General features: G+C 38.9%; 2 protein-coding genes across 10 annotated transcripts in view; one reads left to right on the forward strand and one right to left on the reverse strand.

The window, feature by feature from the left end:
- The window catches only part of MED12L (mediator complex subunit 12L), a 333,810-nt gene that overhangs the window by 164,314 nt on the left and 147,058 nt on the right, over positions 1–22,438 (reverse strand). The window lies entirely within an intron of this gene.
- Positions 1–22,438, forward strand: part of P2RY14 (purinergic receptor P2Y14) — a 78,725-nt gene that overhangs the window by 35,728 nt on the left and 20,559 nt on the right. For 4 of the 9 annotated variants that reach the window (XM_019439740.2, XM_053903713.1, XM_053903708.1 and 1 more), the window contains one exon: positions 3,312–3,383. The exons of 2 other annotated variants lie outside the window; for them this stretch is intronic. The gene's annotated coding sequence lies outside the window, so the exon portion shown is untranslated. Of the gene's footprint in view, positions 1–3,311; positions 3,384–6,900; positions 7,014–14,785; positions 16,475–22,438 lie in introns of those variants that run through there. 3 more of the 9 variants (XM_053903711.1, XM_053903710.1, XM_019439755.2) reach the window with 2 other exon arrangements.

Here is a 22,438-nt window from a genome sequence, read left to right on the forward strand (position 1 = left end):
ACATTAAACAAAATTAAACCTCAATTTGAAGAACAATTTCAGGGAAAAGGCATTCTATCGAATATAAATGAGAACACTCTCCATACTGGCGTATGAGCACTTTATACAATTACATACCAACTAATGAGTTCAGGTTTGAATTTCTGAGAGACTGGGCAGGCATAAGAAGTTTTCAGTAAGAGTGCTTAGACAGCTTCCTCTTTCTTCTCTGCTAAAACACACCCCTCCTGCCCTCGTGGAAAGACTCGATTCTTTAAAACATAGCACAGTATGCCCAATAATGCCCAATAATGATTTAACACTACACCCAACGAGCCCAAACCCTTCCTGATACCCCACCAAACAAGTGTCAGCAGAATAATGAAAACAATTATAGCAGTGGAACTAAAGACCAACATCAAACACAACCTTCAAAGTTTTAATGGGAAAGTACAAGGGAGTGAGAAAATAAGGTATGAGATGTTTATAATGATGAGGAAAATATGAAATAATCCAAACATCCATCAATAAGGAAATGGTTAAAACATGATTCTTGCCTTCTGGTTTACAACTACTCGACAGAAAAATATTCAGCGTTAAAAAGTGCCATTGGGAAGTCACCTAGATATACTGGGGTCAGTAGGGGTTGGGAACAGTAGGAAGAGATCTCAACTTTTGTCCATGGTTACCTGCCTTCCTAGTATTTAACAATTACTAACATTTATTAAGTACTTTCCACACATTAGGCACTGCACTAATGCTCGGTGAATTCTTACAACAATCCTACGGGATACAGAGAGTAATTTCCATTTAATAAATGAATTAAAGTATTTTAGCCATTCACAGCTGGTAAGTGGGGGAAGCCAGATTTGAATCCAGGAATTTCAACTTTGCAGTTCACAATCTTAGCCTCTAATTTATCTCTTAGAGATCAGTCCTTGTTCCCTGGGTATAGTCAATCAATTCACTCTTAGATTCTTTACGTTCATATAACAAGAAAAAATTTCCACTTACTGTTCTGGGAAATAATTTTAAGGAAAATTAAATAAATGATCTCACATGCAAAGCTCATGACATTTTGAAAAGTCATTATGACCCAAGCTGGCATTAAACTCAAGATCTAAGTACAAGGCAACTTTATAAGCAAGTATTATTTAAAGGCTCAGTGACCAGGGTCACTGGGTAACTCAGTCAGTTAAGCACCCGACTCTTGATTCTGGCCCAGGTCATGAGCTCGTGGTTCATAGGGATTGAGCCCTACATCCAGCTCTGTGCTGACAGCAAGGAGGCTGCTTGGGATTCTCTCTCTCCTTATCTCTCTGCTCCTCCCCCAGTGTCTCTGTGTCTCTCTGTGTCTCTCTCAAAATAAATAAACTTTAAATAAAATATAATAAAGGCTCAGTGACCAATAATGATTCTGTCAGCCCCACCATAGCAGCAAATTGTGAAGGCCAGTTCATACATTTCCTTCAGGTTCAAGCTGTTTGCGTATGTTCACAGCACAGAAAATGTAATGTTTAAAATTAAACAGATGCCCATCACTTCAAGGCAAGCCGGGAAGGTCCCAATCAGCAGGCATTCTTTTCGCAGCTCTACATGTTGATGCCAGTGGAATGGGAGGTATTTCCAGGTGAAGCTGGTGATTAGCCAGGTAACTAACAGGTGCTGGGCAGTCCTAAAATCATAGGAACTATACATGCCCACAAGTTGTTGGTCCACCTCTGTGCCCACCTGACCCGGCAAAAATGCCCTACTCCTCACGCTCAACCCATTTACACATGAGTCTCCTCTCCGCCGCCACCACCACGCAGCAGTAATGACAGCAAGTGACAGCACGTGTTTTCCCATCATCCTAGAGGAGCAGTAGAAGGGACACGTTTAAGACCAAGAACTAAAGCACCCCCTGCTGCAACTTACATCCTTACCAGCTGTGTGAACTTGGGTATGATGCTTAACCACTCTGTGCCTTACTGTCCTTGTTTTATTGGGGTACATTTACGGAACTTACTTCATACATTAGTTATTAGATTTTAATAAGTTAATACAGAAAAGGAATTTAGAAGAGTATCTGGCATATTCTAAAAACTCAATGTTAGGTTTTGCTAATAATGGTATTGCTACTACTATTACCATAGCACATTAAGCAGGAGATAGAAACTTACTTCTTGTGACCCTTCTTTTCCTTATTTTACCATTTACAAGAAAATGGTTACCCAAGGATAAATTTCTCAATGATCTTTCTTTTCCTTTTTCCACTTTTCTACATTTTCTAATTTTCCTACGCATGCCTTAATAAGTCTTCTTTAATTAAACTGCTTAAAGCAAACAACTTGAAGATTAAGTCTTCACTAAATTCCCTTCCTACGCACCTGGCTAGGTGCAACAAAAAGAGCCTCTACCCCATCAAGTCTACAGTTGAGCAAGCAGGTGTCAGGACCACCCTGCAGAGCCCAGCAATAATGTCTGGAAATTTCAGGGTGTGACCTTTCCATGAAGAAAATTGGTGGCAAACCACGGACCACAGCTACACATCCTACTGCAGACAAATTATTATCAAATTTTAAAAACACAAAACAAAAACTGGTGTGTGGCTTAGAATCTACAAATTCTAGCAGGATACAGTCTGAAAATTAAAATACTTATGGGCACCTGGGTGGCTCAGTCGGTTAAGCGTCCGACTTCGGTTCAGGTCAATATCTTGCAGTCTGTGGGTTCGAGCCCCGCACAGGGCTCTGTGCTGACAGCTCAGATCCTGGAGCCTGCTTCAGATGCTGTGTCTCCCTCTCTCTATGTCCCTCCCCTGCTCACTCGCTCACACTCTCACACTCACACACACTCTCTCTCTCCCTCTCTCTCTCTAAAATAAATAATCATTAAAAAAAATTTGTTTAATTAAAATGGTTTATATCAGAGTATTTAATCAGGGGTTCCCCAATCCCCCACTAATATATAAAATGTATTGTACATTGTGGCTTTCAACAAACTATGAAAGGACTTCACAACCTAAAGATGATACAAATTGTTGGTTTACTAGTGATCCTCAAACTTTAACACAACTGCCAGAACATGTATCCCTGAGCTCACCCACAGACCTTGTTTCAGGGATGGGAATCTGGGGTCATTCCTGAGAATGTGCATTTCTATCAAGTCCTCAGACAATGCCAATGCTGCTGGTCCATGTCCAACAATCAAACCAGTGATTTAAGGAATTATTTAAGAACCAGTGATGGAAGGAATTCTTGTGGGCATTTTGGCTTTATCCCAACAGGAAGCAACCAACCTCCTTAACAGAATGTAAGAGAACTAACGGCCATTTCTCCATTATTTACCAGTGAGTTGCCTACCAAGTAGTGGCCCTTCGGTTTGGCTTCCTCATCAGCAACCGTCCCTTCTCACATCTCTAGGTAAGCTATGCCTATCATTTTATTCAACTGGGCAAATATTTATCAAATTCCTTATTTCCAAATAGGTAGGTTAGAAACTAGCTTTGGATATTGGTATAAAACAGTGACTGCCCATATATTTCCACCCACACTACAACCTCCATCAATTTGTTTTTTGTCTTCTTTTTCACACATATGCATTTTCAAATGAGGAGAAGAAACAGTATAATGTAGTTTAGAAAATTCCACCTCTCCCCTCTTTCAGAATTAAAAGTATAAACAAACATGGCTCTGATGATCAAGATGCTTCCCATAAATCAAAGCCAATGTCATGCAACCATTAAACACAGAGACCACCAGGCCATGCTTGACCTGCAACACACAGAATGAAAGGGGCCAGACACATAATTTCACAGAACTCAGTCTGTAGAGATGAACAGCAGCAGATGATGAACACATCATACATGTGTTACCCTCAGGATAAAGGTCAAGGTTGAGTATGCTATAGATGCCTTAGCTTTGAGTATAATTTAGTGTGAGTACAACCACAGCATAGATGGTATTCTGAATAGGGAAAAATGCTTACAGTCACTTAACACAAATAAGGAATTTATTACTTTTTTAAGATTAGGTCCTAAAGCCTACATACTCAGGAAAGTGACCATCAGGGAATAAAGCTGGTCAATATTGAGTTGTACTTAGGTGAACAGTCATTTAAAAACTAGTTTTAAAAAGATATTAGTAGAGCTAGGTAAAGGAGGAAATCAGAGGTGAACAGAAGTTCATTTTATCTTCTGGTAATATCAACTCCTTTATAAATAACTTCCCCAGGCTGGATAAGATGACCTTTTGGCTCCTTTCTCCATGTTCAAACACCGTGTCCATTAAATCTGAATAGCCCTCATTCTTTTTACAACTGAAACACATTCCTACTCAGCCACCACACCCTTGCGAATGACCTCCCCAGCGTATCCATTAGTACAGTGAGAATCCATTGATGGTCGGCTGAATGCTATGGTTAGCCAAAAAATAGAAAATGCCAAGGTCCTCTTTGAGAGTGCACAGAAATATGAAATATTTATCGCAACAAAAAAGAGATTGGATTCCAAATAATTTGGAATTAAAATATCATATAGGGACTACAGAAGGGAGAAAACAAGATGAATTACCTCTGTCAGATTCATGAAGAAATCACTATTAGAACAGAGAAAACACAGAGCCTAAACTATAAGCCAAGACTCTTTAAATGTTTGTTTGGAAAAGCAATTTGCTCTTTTCAATGGTTGGTGAAGAATCCTGGTAAGGACTAGCTGAGTATTTATACCTCGAAGATGCTCAATAAATTGACTCATAGCAGATGCCATTCCTATCACAGCACCTCAAGGAGGGACAATGTAAAGGCCATTTGTCTTGAGGCACATTTTAAGATTTCAGATAAGTCCCGAGCTTTCAGAAAACGGGGTATTCAAAATTTCTATTTTGTCTATGCAAAGTGTGTCTATCTTAGGGTAAACATAGGTACCGATTGTCTAGGGCAGATCTAGATCATTCCTGCAGGCCTAATGTAAGTATAATTAACACTGTGTTTAACTCTCAAAAGTGTCCCAACTTAAATAATAAATTCTAAGCTGACTCTATCCCAATCTGTTTTGGCTAAGTCTTTGGTAAATGAAATCTCTTCAAAAGTACCAGAGGCAATGTACTTCAGGTCAGAAAGTTTCTCCACAAATCTTGAAGGTAAGAAAAACACACCACAGTTCAAAAGGAGTGCCTATTTGTGAAAGCAAGCCAGATGATCACAGTACGTTAGCAAGAGCACTGATCTCAGTTCACTGGTTTTTAGTTACTGAATTATCTATGCAGCCCGTGGTTGCAACTTGTGGGACAGAATTACTGTCGAACAAACACATCTTCCAGAATGGTATGGTTTTCAAACTGTATCCCGTAACCACAGAGAATCATAGACGTATTGTGGGAGAACAAGGTAGAGACTGAACAGGTAGGCTAACTCCTACCCATCTTCAAAGACACACTTCCATCTACTTATCCATTAGCTCTATTTAAGATTTCAAATACTGCAGTCTGCTGTTCAACACAAAACAAAGAAGTACATACACATACACGGTTTTAGAACATATTGCTAGAACCAGGGTCTGGACAAACATTTTAAAAAGACACTACAGGAACCACACCACCACCCCACCCCACCCCCACCAAGAGAGAGAGAAAGACTGAAAATTTTAAGGAGACGCAGATTTTAGGTAACCCAATATGCTCATTAAAATTGAGGCAATGCAGGGGGGGTGGGGGGGGTGCCTGGGTGGCTCAGTTGGTTAAGTGTCCCACTTCGGCTCTGGTTATGACCTCATGGTTTGAGTTCAAGCCCCGTGTTGGGCTCTGTGCTGTCAGTTCAGAGCCTGGAGCTTACTTTGAATTCTCTGTCTCCCTCTCTCTCTGTCCCTCTCCTATTCACACTCTGTCTCTGTCTCTCAGAAAGTGAATAAACGTTAAAAAAAAAAAATTTTTTTTTTTTTTTTAAAAACTGAGGCAATGGGACACCTGGGTGGCTCAGTCGGTTAAGCATCAGACCCCTGACCTCAGCTGAGGTCACAATCTCACAGTTTGTGAGATGGAAACCACTTGGGATTCTCTCTCTGTCCCTCTCCCCAGTTCATGCACATGCACTCTCTCTCTCTCTCTCTCAAAATACACACACACACACACACACACACACACACACACACACACACAAAACACCTGAGGCAATGAGAGGTGCCTGGCTGGCTCAATCGATGGAGCATGCAATTGGGCGTGGAGCCTACTTGAAAAGGAAGAAACAAAAAAAACTGAGGCATGAACTGAGCCGTAGAGGATATGAGTAAAAAGCCTATTATCACAGTACCATCCCTATCCCCACTCTCTGCCTGCTTTTGTTCACCGCTCCCCCACAGCCAAACCTTACCACTGACATGAAGTGTTCAGGTCCTATCTGCACACTCTCTAAATGATAACGCAACTCCAGAACACACTTGGATGCCCGCGGAGTTAACAATGCTCGTGTCTGTTTCTAAAATATGCCTGCTAAGGAGGAGTGGGGTTGAGAATACAATAATGTTAACTTGGAGAGATCCATAAAAATAGTACTAGAATTTGTTAGCTATACTTTGTGGCACAAACTGTTTGCATTGCATGTGCACAACCTCACCTAACTAACACAGCGACCCTGTCGGGGAGGTGGCAGAGGGGAAGAATGGCACGGACACATCTAACCCCAGAGCACACCTTCTCTACCACGCAAGTAGGCAGACGTGGTCCTTGCCCCACAGGACTCTGTAAAAGGACCACATCAGTTTTGGATGCTAGGTCGAAAGTGAACAAAGGTAGAAATAAAAAAATCCCCCGAGGGCCTCAGGATGTGTCACAGCTCTGGAGATTTAAATGAAAATTCCCATTCCTTGCTGCAAGGTACACCTTGGAATTTAACCCAGGGCCAATCCTGGACCACACTTCACTAATCAATCTTGTGTTCCCCCTTCAGGAAGACAACAAGAAATTCTCTTCATCTGCTTTATAAGCAGCGCACTTAATGGAACATATTTTTATGACAGCAAAGCCAAGCAACAGAATTAAAGAAAGTGGTGACATTGCATTGTAAGTAATTATTGTGAGGCTCTCGAGTATTTGATCATACCTCTGAGCCAGCTACCACGTAGCTTCCAGATCTTCGTGATCCATTGCAGGGTTGCCTTAAGTAGTATAAGAGCTCTTATTTGGGCGTCTGAATGATGACTCCCAAAAGTTGGTCTATAAATTCCTCGGTGCACCACAGACCCACAGATTGGAATTATATGGATACTGGGTCTGCATCTTCACTAACTATTTTATAGATGCTTCATGTCAAAAAAACTGAACTTGAGGCCAAAACAAATTGATTCATTTATACATACATATATATATATACGTATATATATATATATGTATATATATATATACATATATATATATATATATTTCTGAGAGACAGAGAGAGCACGAGTGGGGAAGGAGCAGAGAGAGAGGAGACACAGAATCTGAAGCAGGCTCCAGGCTCTGAGCTGTCAGCAAAGAGCTCGACATGAGGCTCAAACCCACGAACTGTGAGATCATGACCTGAGCTGAAGTCAGACACTTAACTGAATGAGTCACCCAGTCACCCCCAAAACAAATTGATTCTTACGCTATCTGAGTACAAAATGCTTAAAGCAAATTAGAGAGGGAAGGTGGAAAAGGAAGCAGCAAATGTTAGTTACCATTCGAATGCTGTAGCATGGAGAAGAAACATGGCATTTAAAGGTTTGCATAAATCGCATCTGTGCCAAATGGTCCAAATGACACTTAGAACAGCATGGCCAGGACAGAGGAATATTATGGTAAGATACAGATCCATAAATACTAGAGTTAAGCTCAATTTCAAAATTGTGTTTTCTCCAAGCAATCATTACCTTTTAGAGATAACAAGAAACCCCCACCATGCAAGTCTCCTTCAAGATTTTTTTTTTTTAATTCTCCATCAAAGAAATAATACTTATGGAAGGGAACATTAATTCACTGTTCTGTGTGCCAGGCACACAATAATATTTTGAAGTAAATATTATTACTGCTTTTGTATACATCATTCAAAGGAAGAGACTTCTGAGGCCCAGACAGCTTTAGTAATGTACTCAAGGCTCCACAGCTAGTCCGTGCTCTAAGGCCATCTATCCCAGTCTCACCAATCAGATATGCCGCCTCTCACAGTTCTAGGACTACAGGTCAACAAATGTTTCAATTGCCTAAAGGAAAAATATACAGTGGCAAGATCCTATAAATATTTAAACTAAGTACAACATTGCAAGTGGCACACTGTGGAAAGAGCATTAAACGGAAGCTGTGGAATAACAGCTACAGAGAAAGCAGCTACATAAGCATGCCTTCCAGGCAAGGTCACTTAGAAACCACTCCACATTCTGAGGAAACAGATCAAAAAGGTCTACAATCTGTCATAACCATTTTCTTTTTAAAACCACACCATTTATTCTGAAGTTCAGAAGCATCTATATCACATGCAGCTTTCTTATTTTATTTTTTTTGAAACTAAACGCCTCCGATAGAACATTAAGCATCCTAACAGCACAGATTTCCTGTGTGGAGTGATATGCAATATCTGTTTTTACAAATGGCAAGAAATCATTTAACAAATTCAAACATTACTTTTTCCCCTATGGCCCATTTAAAAAAACAAAAATAAAAACAAACAAACAAACAAAACACCTCTAAGTCATTTCCCAAAAAAGCCAGAATGGAATAAAACCACACAGCTGAACTAACAAAATAATTACAAAACGCTCATTCATATGAGCTTTTGTTTTCCTTACCTAAGCAAAAATAAATGTTCCCTGCCTCTGCTATTATTTTTTTTTAACTTTTTTTTTTTTAACGTTTATTTATTTTTGAGACCGAGAGAGACAGAGCATGAACAGGGGAGGGTCAGAGAGAGGGAGACACAGAATCTGAAACAGGGTCCAGGCTCTGAGCTGTCAGCACAGAGCCCGACGCGGGGCTTGAACTCACGGACCGTGAGATCATGACCTGAGCCAAAGTCGGCCGCTCAACCAACTGAGCCACCCAGGCGCCCCATGCCTCTGGTATTATTTAACCACACTTGGGCTTTACAATAAGAGAAACTCATCAAGACATTGCTAAATAATTCCATTAGCATAACAAGCTTTAGTCTCTCCTGTAGGGCAGCAATCTGGTGAGATCCATGGCAATGGAGAGGCTTTGGGACCACACTTCTGTCTACATTAATTAAAAACAGTGGAGCCCTATAAATTTCTGGAGTTGACAACAGTGAAGAAGAGGGAGATAAAGAGGATTAAGAGATATGAACTTGCAGCTATAAAATAAGTCACAGAGATGAAAAGTACAGCATAGGGAAAACAGTCAACAGTGCTGTAATAACAGTGTTACTTACTGGTACAGATGGAGACAGTGACAACACTTAACATGGGAAACACTGGGTAACATAAAGAATTGTGGAATCACTATGTTGTACACCTGAAACTATGTAACATCATATGTCAAGTAAACTTCAGTTAAGAAAAAAATAGACTGGGTGAGGTGAGGGTAGGAAAGGAGACAACCAACTTCCTCGCCCCGGGTTCAGGGAAGCGAGGCCACAGACTAAAGCACTCAGGAAATACTCTATCAGCTGTGCCTGTCTTTAAAGTTGTGAGTTCGCTAGGCTCCTGCATATTATTTCCTCCTGAGAATATGTCTCTAATTCGGCAATCCTTTTCCCAGGGTTATGCATGGCCATGTCATCTTAGAGAGCTTTCCCATAACCATGGTTATTGAGCCAAAGACCTACTCTCAAATATGAATCTTTTTTTAGAAATCAACATTTACGGGGATGCCTGGGTGGCTCAGTTGGGGAGTGTCCGACTTCGGATCAGGTCATGATCTTGTCGTTTGTGAGTTCAAGTCCCAGTTCAGGCTCTGTGGTGACAGCTCAGAGCCTGGAGCCTGCTTTGGATTCTGTGTCTCCCTCTCTCTCTGCCCCTCCTCCACTCATTCTCCCTCCCTCCCTCTCCCCCCCCCCCCCACCAAATACACAAAAAACATTTTTAAAAACCCCAGCACTTATTAAAGGTGCAAAAAGCATAGCACTCTATCTATATCTACCATATATTCAATGACAGTACATTTTCAAGAAAATTGTAAAGTAACAATTAGGCTACAATTATATTAGTAAAAGCCCCTGCCACGTACTGACCACCTATTTTGGCTGGGGACTACAGTAAAATATAAAATATATATATACACATTACTTCAATTAACCCTGCTAACAACTTTAATAAGGTAGGTAACACTAGACCATTTTCCTCCAGATGGAGAGAGATTACAGAACTAGAAGGTCCCCTGGCAGATCAGAGGCAAAGCTCCCTCATGTATCCAAATATCTCTAACTTATTAGGTGGGAAACTACAAAGAATCACAGATTAATCTAACTCTATCTCCATGCTGGACAAACCTGCAGTAATTTCTACCTTATTTTATCCTGTATGAACTCTAGCCAAAGATAGCCACTGGTTTCATGTCAAGGGTCGGCACTGACACACTGTCTGAGATCCCTAGGGAAGGACTAGAAGGTTGCAGGAAAAGGGGCTGTGTTCAGTTGCAGACGTCTGTGAAAGGCACTGGTGGCAGAGATAGCCAGCCACTGAGCATTCATTCACACCCACATCCTTCTGCGATGCATTATGAAACCACCATGGACCTTTTCTCTAGTAGATGCTCGTTATCTAGACACCCTCCCCTTTCGAACAAAAGTTTTAAGTAGATATTTAAGTCACACTATTATATGAGAGTTACCAATTAGTATGACATACTATGATATTCCCCCAAATACTATTTTTACCAACAAATAAGGGTCACTGTCTTCCTCCTGCAACCCGTCAGTCATCTGTTAGATTCTCCCTCAGATTGTGTATTCTTACATGAACTTGGTCGCCCAACAGTCTCTTCAGCTCCACAAGCCAAACCACAGCCTTCCTATTTATGACACAGAAGCTTTTATGTTCTAAAGGATTCTCTATATTTTTAAATGAGTAAAACCAAGAGCCTTGCTTATCAAATATAATATAAGCCTTCAGGAAAAACTACCAAAAGCAAAAAACTAAACGATAGCAAGGTAACAGATCAGAACCTGATTAAGGCCTTCCACAGCAGATACACTTCAACTAAAAGAAAAACACACACACACACACACACACACACACACACACACACACAAAACAAAACATAGCTTTGGAAATGTGTGTATATTCTACATGTGACTTTTCCCAGATAGCAGTAACTGCTATTAAATAAACTGCCAAAAGCAAAATGCCTAAAATTGATATAGCAGATGGCCTCTCCGGTGCAATACAAGAGAAAATTATTAAGAACAAAGACTTGCCCACAGACATTTCCTCTCTTGAGCAATAATGCTACTAAGTAGCTATCCAGCAAGGGTTGTATATATTAACACAGACCTGTACTTTACAAATGTCTCTAAATGCAGCTATTGGCAAAAATACTTTAAACCTATTCCTTCATACACATATAGCTAAGAACAGGGCTAAATGAGGTTTGGCTCAAATTATAATATTGAAGTGATGGTAAGAGCTAACATTTATATAGCATGTTTACATATCTTAACGAACTGAAAATGGCAAAATGAGCAGCCTAAACCCTGAGGGAAACCTGCCTTCATTAGACCAAGAGGGCACAGTTTCTCCTGGTCACCAGAAGAGGCTAGGGAACTGTAATCCCTTTCAAAGCACATGATGGGCTTCAGGAATAAATAATATTTACATAGCTTTCATTATAGGAATAAGTGATGCTGATTTGTCCAGAGATTGGAGACATAATTACCGGGTGAGGAAAAGTGCTGGAGGGCAAGGGAGCTGAAACTTCATCTTCTACACAAAGAAGTCAACAGATGCTACTGAAAGCCAAATACTGTCATTTATGTAGAAATATAAGGGTTAATGCCTAAAAATAATAGCTAGAAGGGAAAGACGTGGTCATGAGGACATAGAAAAAGGGCAAGGACTGCTATTTTCCATTACAAATTTCATAAAATTATTTGATTTATTAAAGTACCTAAATGCAGGATTTTAATAAAAATTTTAAATTAGTTTAGTTTGAATTAAAGAAACACACACATACATACATGAAGTGATCTAAATTGCTTGGGCTAGGAAAAGAAGAAGGAAAAATAGTGGAGGTCCTCATTTATTAAATACAATAAATAAATCACCTTTTTGTACCTAAAAGGCCTTCCCTTTTCAGTGAGCTGGAGTGTTAGAAGTCAAGGTGCCTATGGATTGCTAAGCAAAAGGGTCATGTGCCAAGCACAGGAAGCCAGACTGGAGACCCCTGGCAAAATGGGGTGACAGAAACTGCAGGAAAATCACCTGCCCTCCTGGCAGACAGGTCAAGTTACTCCATGAATAACAGACTCAGGGAACATCAGCACAAGACTCACCTTTCCCCAAACCAGGCGAGATAAGGACTACCATCTGTGACACAATACAAGGTCTGAGAAGCGGCCAAGTCAGAATTCACATTAAGCCCTATAGGAATTCAGAGGGGTAACCCTTCATTCTCAGGGGTAAGATAAGGAGAAGCTCCATAAACAGTAGACTCTGAACCGGATTCCTGGGGATGCACAAGGGCTCAACAGGTAGAAATGGAAGACAGGCCCTTTTCCAGGCTGAGGAAACATGATGAGAAAGAAAGGCCAGAGGTGAAAAAATAAGATAGATGGTGCGTTTGGAAATGGGACATGATCTAAGACACATCAAACTGCACATTACATGTTGTCATCACCCCAAGAGGAGAGTGTGGGGCAGGGGTGGGAGACTCCCATGACAGTTAGTTCACCGGTTTCTGGCAGAGTATAAAACTACAGACATGATAGGGGTGCCTGGGTGGCTCAGTCGGTTAAGCATCTGCCTTTGGCTCAGGTCATGATCTCATGGTTCATGGGTTCCAGCACCGTGTAGGCTCTGTGCTGACAGCTCAGAGCCTGGAGCCTGCTTCTGATTCTGTGTCTCCTTCTCTCTCTGCCCCTCCCCCATTCACTCACTGTCTCTCTCTCTCTCTCTCTCTCTCACTTTCAAATATAAAAAAAATAATTAAAAAATATTTTATCAACTTAAATATAATTTTTAAAAAGGGGTATGTTAAAAAAAATAATAAAAAATAAATAAATAAATAAATAAAAATAAAAAGGGGTATGTTTCTAAAATTAACTCGTTTATGGGAATATACCCTCCATGTTTAACTGATTTTGCTTATGACAGACTTAAATGCCAGACACTGGTATTTAGCTCATTAGTCACGTCATGCCTATCATGCCCCTGAGTTTTCCCAAGTCCTTAGCTTTGTGCTAGTGAATTCCATCAATACTTTTTCCTTATAATTCCCCAAGAGTGTTGAACTCCTAACACCTAAAGATTCATGTTTCAGGCACCTTCAGGTCTCCCTTCAATTTACAAAAGGAATACCATCATAAATGGACAAATTCCTCTAAAAAATAATTTTTCCTCACTGGGATCCACATGTAGTAAATGTTCCTTTCAAAACTGCAATCATAGGGGCGCCTGGGTGGCTCAGTTGGTTAAGCGTCCAACTTCAGCTCAGGTCATGATCTTGCCGTTTATTGAGTTTGAGCCCCACAACGGGCTCTGTGCTGATAGCTCAGAGCCTGGAGCCTGCTTCGGATTCTATGTCTCCCTCTCTCTCTGCCCCTCTCTCACTCACACTCTGTCTCTATCACAAAAAATAAACATTAAAAAAACTTGCAATCATAAATTGAACCAACTTTGACCCATATAATCCCAAGTACTGGTTTGGGTTAAAATATATACATCTGACTCAGGTTTCTGTGTATCTAAGCAAGTGGTAGCAGTTACTAGACCACAGACGAAATGATTCCTGCAGATACGAATGAATATTCATAAAATCCATTCATTTTTAATATAAATCATAAGCTGTCAGAAACAAAAGTGAGCCCATTAACTTTAACTGTCCTTTATCAATATTTAAAAGTCTCATTTAGGAAACACACAAGTACTACAAATAAATCTTGGATGAAATTAAGAGGTCAACACATCTTCACTTTTAATTCTGTGAGTAAAAATGGTAGGTGCTGAAGATACAAAATTGACACAATATTGGCCCTGCCTTCCTCAGCTAAGGATCTAGCTGGGAGGAATAAAAGGAGAACAATTAAAAAACACAGGTTAAGTATTCAGGGTCCTTACACCACCAGGCCTCCAGAAGAGGCTGATGACTGATAAGTATTAGTTGACTGATTAGATGAACAAATGGATGTAACAATTGTTGATGGAAGGACCAATAGTCTTTTTGGCTAACAGAGAGGAGGGTAACTTTACCAAGTGTGTGGGATCAGGAACAGCTTCCCAAAGTTAGAGTATGGGCCAAACGGCATCTGAAAGGAGTGTTTCCACACATCAGAAATTGTCCAGAATACACTGAACCCAGACAAATTTACTAAATTTGTTACGTTATGTAATTGTTTTAGCATGATATAAAAAACAAACACATGAAATCTAGGACTTCAAAAATATTTTTCGATAAAGCTAAACATTTAATTTTTTAAGATGACTCCATGTAAAAATCAGATATAAACAGAACGGAGGATGTATAGATAAAGCAAAAACTGAGTAGCATGTGAAGAACTGAAACTTCTATAATTATTTTTAATGTTTATTTATTTTTGAGAGACAGCGAGCAAGCGAGAGCAAACGTGAGCAGGGGAGGGGCAGAGAGAGAGGGAGACACAGAACCCAAAGCAGGCTCCAGGCTCTGAGCTGTCAGCACAGAGCCTTACACGGTGCTTGAACCCATGAACCATGAGATCATGACCTGAGCAAAAGTCGGACGCTTATCCGACTGAGCCACCCAGGTGCCCTGAGCTGAAATTTTTAAAACATGGTTTAAACTTAGGATGCCCCAGGAAAAAAGAGAAGAGAGGTATTCCAGGGAGAGGGCAAAGCATAAGCCCAAGCAAGAAGACAAAGACCATAGGTATTGTAGGGAGTTGGAACAAGCAGACAGTAATATAAAGCTCAAGGTAAGTAGTGGAAGAAGATGCAAAATGTCCAATCAAAGAGCACTAAATCTGCCAGATTCAAAAGGATGAACTTACCTTGTAAGTGACAAGGAGCCAAGGGACGTGGCTATACTTATATTTTAGAGAGATCCCTCTCATGGGTGACTAGAGGGCAGGCACTGGGGAGTAAGTAGACTGGGGTAGGGAATACAAGCTTAATAGGAATCATAAACAAGAAATATTTAGGTGTTAAGAAAATCATCAGGCTTTGGTGATTGGGTATGAGCAGATGAGATCAAGCTATAATTTAATGGTTTATAGCTTCATTGACTAATAGACAGTAGTACCTAAAAAAAGGGCTTAAATCAGAGAGAACTTTGAGGGAGGTTGTTTTATTTTTGTGTGATAATTAAAATAAGCATGATTGATAATGAACCTGCTGCCCTAAGAAAAAGAGAAAGAAATCGGTAAAATGAGTAAATGTTCAAAGTGGATAGAATAGAGGATACTCTGGCCCCCTTCCTCCTGAGATGACTGCATTAATAGAGAGTGCTATGTAAGAATAACAAATCCCAGCAACAATTTGTTAAATGACGAAGGAATCCAGAAATTGGGGTCAAACAGGGTGCTTGGAAACCAGATTTAAGAGGAAGGGGTAACGTAAAGAAAGATTAAAGTCACAACAGCCTCAATTCAAGGTTGGGAATGTGTGAGGATAACAGAGTAGACCAGGCCCCGCCAATCGACCCCCTAGAACTGGGTCCAGGTAGAATGGTCAATCACACAGATCCAAAGGAGACGGCATCACCTTTCAATCTCTCTCCTCACTTGACAGCTATCTTGGCCTTGGCTGATCAAGACTCCTAGGTGATCTGCCTACTTGCAAAGCCCTCCCCCTCTCCCCTCTGCTAACTGAAAGTGGCAAGTGTTCTGGTCTATTTTACTCTCAAATATTTTTTGATTTTCCAACACGTTTCATGGAGTTTAGTTGAAGCCACGTGAAGTACAATTTGAAAATCCTTCCCAATAAACACAGAAGCTATTCTTACAACAGCTTCCCAGGAAGAGGTCACAGCTAGGCATGGGAAAGATCTAGCCTCCTGCTGACTGGAGCTCTCGCTTGCTCTGTTGCTCTCCCCTTTCTCTCTGTACCCAGTTTCATACCACGCCTTGCTAATTTGCAACCCTAAGCATAAAGTGCTTACACTTACACAAGCACATAGTAGAGCTGGGTTCCAAAGAGGACTGGGCATCTGTAGTACTTGACATTCAGGCCTTTGGCAAGATGTCAGCATTTCATAGAGTACTTTAAATGTTTTGGTCTGAGAGCTAATATAGCATTTCCTCACTGGTCAACACAAGCAGCCCAAGCAGAAAGCTAAATCTATTTCCCTCAACATCAGATGTTACACTCCATTGTTGATCCAGCCTTGCCTACGGAGACGACAGGAGGCTGGAAAAATTGGTAAGTAAAAACAGTCCATTCAGTGCAGAGTATATTTAAAGAATATTTGTGATTCCAATGTGAAATGGCTGTTTGTGCTCATGATGTCCTAAATTGTTTTTTTCTCATGGATTAAATGATAAGTAACAGATTTATCAGTGAGATCTGACTTTTCCAGGTTCAAAAACTAAACTAAGTCCAATTAACTTTTCCCTGTAAATGTGCCTTTTAATTGCATGGAGCAGGATTTTCTTCCATGGGCTCACGCATTAGACTTTAAGAAATCCCTGTTTTGTTTTGTTTTTTAATTTGTAAACTTATGGCTTGTAAAACATAAGACAGTGTGTGTGTGTGTGTGTGTGTGTGTGTGTGTGTGTGGACAGTGGGTTAAAATCCGTTCGGGATATGTTAAGGAGCAAGGATATAGCTCGGCTATGATGTAATCTTCCAAGCTAAGGGAGTCCGATAAAGAAATGAAATGCTGAAGAGAAAAAAAGGCAAAGCAGCTTTGGTTTAAGAGAGCAAACTGCCACAAACTCACAAAAAATGAAACCAAAGGTAAAATACTTCATGCAAGTAAGGATGTGAAGTCTTCTCTGAAACCTAAACACCTGAGCTGCTCGTGTGGATTTAATGGTGACTCACAACTAATTTTCACAGGGAAGACACAGGAATAAATAAGCCTCATAGTTGCTATTTTAGTTTTTTTTAATATTTTAGGTTTTGCTTTTCATATCTTGACTCTTAACGTCTGGTTTCGTCTGAGATTTCCCTAACATTTAAATATCAAGTATTCAGAAGTTTTTTGGTTTTAATTTGTGGATGGCAAGGACAAAGAACGTAATTTGTGCAGCTTATTTTTGCTTGTTTTTTCTAGAAACTGTGTAATAAATTTCATAAAATCTAGACTGACAGATAATTTTAAAACTAATGCTTAGAATAAGTTAAAACTTGTGCTGAGAACCCACTCCTTATACTTCCCAGCCAAAAAAGCTTTATAAGAGCTCCATTTATTGGAGAAATTCTAAGCATACTATAACTGAAAGAAGGCAGTGATAGGATAATTTACAAACCACAAGTGTCTCCCTACTCTGCCATCAAAAATACTTTAAAAGTCACAAAATTTAGTGATTTTAAAAAGCTCTAACTCTTCTTAATAAATGACTCTCTAAATGAATAAAACGCAACCTCTTAAGTCTTCTTCTAATTCATTTTTACACCTACCAACTTTCTTGCCAGTTTTCCCTCTTAAAGATAGCATCCATGGTGGGGGGAGCGGGGGGCGGAATCTCTCTCTATCTCTAGTTCTCCTTCTGTTCTAGACAGCTTTCCACATCAGCCCCACCCATTATAGGGGAAAACATTTCTTCACCTTTGGTGCTTCAACACAAAACAGTTCACTACTGATAGGGATTACCACGTGTAATCAAGATCATCTGAGAAAGAAAATCCAGAGTAAAAGTTGGTTTTAAAAACATAACCAAGATCTAGACTTATTTACATTTGGCCATATGCCCTATAAATTACATAGATTTTTTTTTGTTAGCCATTCATATGCAATCTTACTAATACCTATTAAATGTATTACACTAACCATATGAAACTTCCATTTTTGTAGGCAAAAAAAAAAAGCCAATTATTAACAATTTTATATGACTCAATCTAATAAAAAAAGGAAGAGAGACATAGTCTCAAAAGGCAGTCCCAGAAGTCAAGGGTGATGCAAAAAAACCTTTAATGGTATTTTACATAACTTTTATATGACAGTGAAATCCAAGACTTGTAAATAACAATTCCAATGAACCCCCATAGATACAGCCCTCTGCTTTTAAAGCTTTGTATAGATATTATCAAGACTGGATGAAATTTAAAAAACACTGGATGTCTCCAGCAGCCAAATTACACTGGGAAATACCTTAAATTGCTGGCTCTATTCAGTTAAGAAGCTAGGGTCCAGGGAGGTTCATTGACTCAAACAACACAACACAGCTAATGAAGGCCTACGATGGGTCTTAAAGGAAAAGGCCATCTGGCTTCAAATCCAGTACCCTCTCACCTATCCCATATCTTACCTCTGATCTAACAAGATGAATGTGCCCAATAAAAATTATAATTTACACATAAACATAAGTTGGAGATGTGAAAGAGCACAGGACTGCTGAGGCTCTTTACTAGCTGTTTACACAACAGTGGCAACAATCACACTGCATAAAATATAGTCAATATTATGGGGACTCAGATTTTTATAGATGCAATCTTATATGGTAGAAAAAGCAGGGCCTCTGAATGCAGCAGGCCAGCTGAATTTGAATCTACCGTGACCTTGAGCTATGCCTGCTTCTCAGCTCTTTTGCCTCTATGATCCTCCTCTGTTCCATAACCAATATAACATCACAATAAAGCCATCGCCCCACAGAGCTGCTAAGACAGTAATTGAGACATGTTCATATCTGGCACAGAGCAGCTATTCAAAAAAAAAAAAAGAATCTCTCCCCCATCCTTGCTAATAACCTATTATGTTAGAGATAGTACTGGAAAGATTAAATAAAACCTCACAGGAAATTTCTTCAGTTAGTATCTGATACTCACAGGGCCAAATAAGAAATCGCAAATAAGGGAACATGAATACTTCTCCCAATTCACCTCCTATCACTTCAACAGAAAACCGGGTAATGTACCAACACACAAGTAGCAAGTATCTATTAACGTATGTCCACTGAACGAGCAAACCTGTCCTTCCCGGCCAGACCTGTGGGCCTGATAGCTAGAGACCTGGAGATCAAGGGACTCAGAGCCCTGAGCCACACAGTGGTAGTCCTAGACAGACAGAGGTGAGAAAATGACACGAAGGTTATTATTTGCTTAATTCACATACTTCATGGATGCATGAATAACCAAATAAATAGACAACCTTATCAAAAACTCAAGAAAAAAAGTAAAATTAAAGATATTCAATCTGTAGGAGTTACAATGATAGACTGTGAAGTTTTACCTATTTTTAAAATTTAATTATCTTTATAAAAGTGTGGTATCCTTTTTTTTTGGTATTTACAGACCATCCAGTACATGATAAATTAAGGCCTAACATCAAAATAAGCAAACTAACCCCCAAAAATTCTTATTAGAAAATACAGTAAAATATATCTTAGCCAGGAATTCTCAACTTCTGGTCTCAAGAGCCTCTTTACAATATTCAGAAGCCCAAAGAGCTTTCATCTGTATAAGTTCTAGCTAACTTATATTTACTATAAGTTTATTATATTTACTATAATAGATATTAAAATTGTTGAATTTTTATTTGTAATTCATTTTAAAAGGTGTCAACTGTTAACAGGAATAACACATTTTTTTATAAAACAATAATTTATTTAAAAAAGCTTTAATTGGAAAGGTGGTATTATTCTACCTTTTTGCTTGCCTCTTTAATATCTGAACTAGGACAGATTCTCATATCCACTGCTTCATTTGATCAGTTTCAAAATGTAGTTTTAATTAAAGTATATTAAAGAAAATCTCATCTCACACAGATATGTAATAGGAAAAGAAAGAAGTATTTTAATAGCCTTCTGGATTTTTTTTTCTTTGGTACCACAACAAATCTCAAAAAGTGGTTGTTTCTTAAAGGTTGTCTGCAATGTAGAACCTAAATCCTTATCAATGAATATTCTTTTTGCATTAAAATCCTTTAGTCTAACTTAGTCTTTGAATTTCTTTTTATCTTTATTTATTATAGAGAAAGACAGAGTGTAAGCGGGGGAGGGGCAGAGAGAGAGAGGGAGACACAGAATCCGAAGCAGGCTCCAGGCTCTGAGCTGTCAGCACAGAGCCCAAGGCGGGGCTCGAACTCACGAACTGGGAGATCATGATGTGAGTCTAAGTCTCAACTGACTGAGCCACCCACGCACCCCTCTTAGTCTTTAAATGAATCTTTGACCTGTGCTAGATTTTATAACATCACATAATCAAGTCATTTGGAGATGTACTGTCATTCAGATGTATACTCTTTATTATATAAAAATCAAAAAAATGGTCTTAATATTGACACTGATCCGTAAGTACTGGGCAGTGCTATTTTCTTCCGTTGATGAAGGTTCAGCTCATCCATTTTTGAGAAAATGTCGCCAAATACCCAAGTCAGTCTGAATTACTATAGTCTGTGTGTCATTCTTTCAAGTAAAAAATGGTGTTCCAGCAAAAAGCATCTAATTCAGTTCATGGCTCACATGGCTTAATCACTCAAGTGTTGTTCCTCTAGACAACCAACAAATAAGGCAGAAGCTTCATGAACAACTCCTATTCTGTCATGTACAATGTTTAAAAGACACATATTTAAAGGGTAAGATATAACCAAATTAACAATATATATTCCTTCATCAAGAACGCTGTAAAGTGCACTTGGCCTTTTCTTCTCCTGGTTACTAAGAATTCATAGCAGTAAGGTATGCAGTGACTACAGAACAGATATGTGCATGGCCCTGATTGGTACTCAAGTATTTTACATACCCTGGCTTTTGCACCATTCATACAAATGTCAGCACAATGAGTAAAAAAGGCAAGTAACACGTTAGTATTCTTTTCAAGATGGGTTGACTTCATGGCCCCCGTGAAAGGGTGTCAAGGAACCCCACAGTCTAACAGGCCATACTGTGAGAACTATTATTTTAGACTTTGAGATAGAAAAATTTTCTTTGGATACTAAAAACACTAACTCAAAACAAAAATAATTTGACTATATTAAAATCTGTAACTTTTGTTTATCAAAATACACCTTCAAAGTGAAAAGACAAGTTATAATCTAGGAAATGTATTTCACCATATATACACCTAACAAAGCAGATTATCAACACTATTTGAAGAATTTCTACAAATCAATAATAGCATAAACAACCCAACATAAAAATGAGAAGATAATGACTAGACATTTCATGGAAATAATCATTATATGAAGAGATGCCCATATCATCAGTTATCATGGAAATGCAAATCAAGGCCACAATATAGTATCACATCATAAACAAAACTTTAAAAGACTGAGAATATGAAATGTTGAAGAGGATATGTATCGACAGGATCATTACACATTCTTAATAGGGGTATAAACTGGTGCAACCACTTTGGACCATAGTTGGCACAGTTTCCATTATTTTGACATTCCTATACCATATGAATTTGCAATTTCACTTCTAGATTTATACCTACAAGAAAATCTTTCCTATGTTCATCAAGATAAACTATGGATATACGTCTCAGCCAACTTTACAAGAGCAAAAGCCTAGAAACATCCTAAACACAGGAAATTAGTCATAGTCACCAAGACAAATAATTTACAGCAATACTCAATACCATGGATGATATGTGATATGATAAGGTTAAATTGCTAAAAGATAATATAAGGCTTTTAAAAAAAACAAAATCACAATTTCATACACATACATACCACAGATTCACACTTATTTTTAGGAACACAGACATTGCAGAACACTATAAAACAAGAAAGCAGGAGAATGACAAAAATAGGATTCAGGGTACATAATGGCCAGAGGTGGCATATGGGAAAGAGGACAGAGCATTCAGGTACACATAGCTTTTTACCCTCTCACCTTTTGTTTAACTTATGGAGTTTAAGGAAAATTATTAATATGATTAAAAGTAACAAAATTAAAATTTATCAAGTCAAACTTGCATCAACTTTGCATAAGAATATTTCATAAATTAAAGATTATGTAGATCCAATTTTATTCCCCAAAGATTTAAAAAGCTATCTGTACATTTTAACCTCTTGCAGATAGAAACTTTAAAATTCTAGAGGTTCTAAACAGACTCATAATTTGACAGTTAAGTAAATCAACTCAATTTAACCAAAATTCACAAATTCACTAAATATCTATTGAACTTTTAATATCTGCCAGGTAAATAATTTAGCAGTGAATAAGAAAATTAAGTTCTGTTCTCATGAAGGTTACCTTTAAGGGGGTGATGGAGACA

The sequence above is a fragment of the Panthera pardus genome, unplaced genomic scaffold (assembly GCF_024362965.1).
Source record: "Panthera pardus isolate Hobbes unplaced genomic scaffold, ASM2436296v1 HiC_scaffold_16, whole genome shotgun sequence".
Lineage (NCBI taxonomy): Eukaryota > Metazoa > Chordata > Mammalia > Carnivora > Felidae > Panthera > Panthera pardus.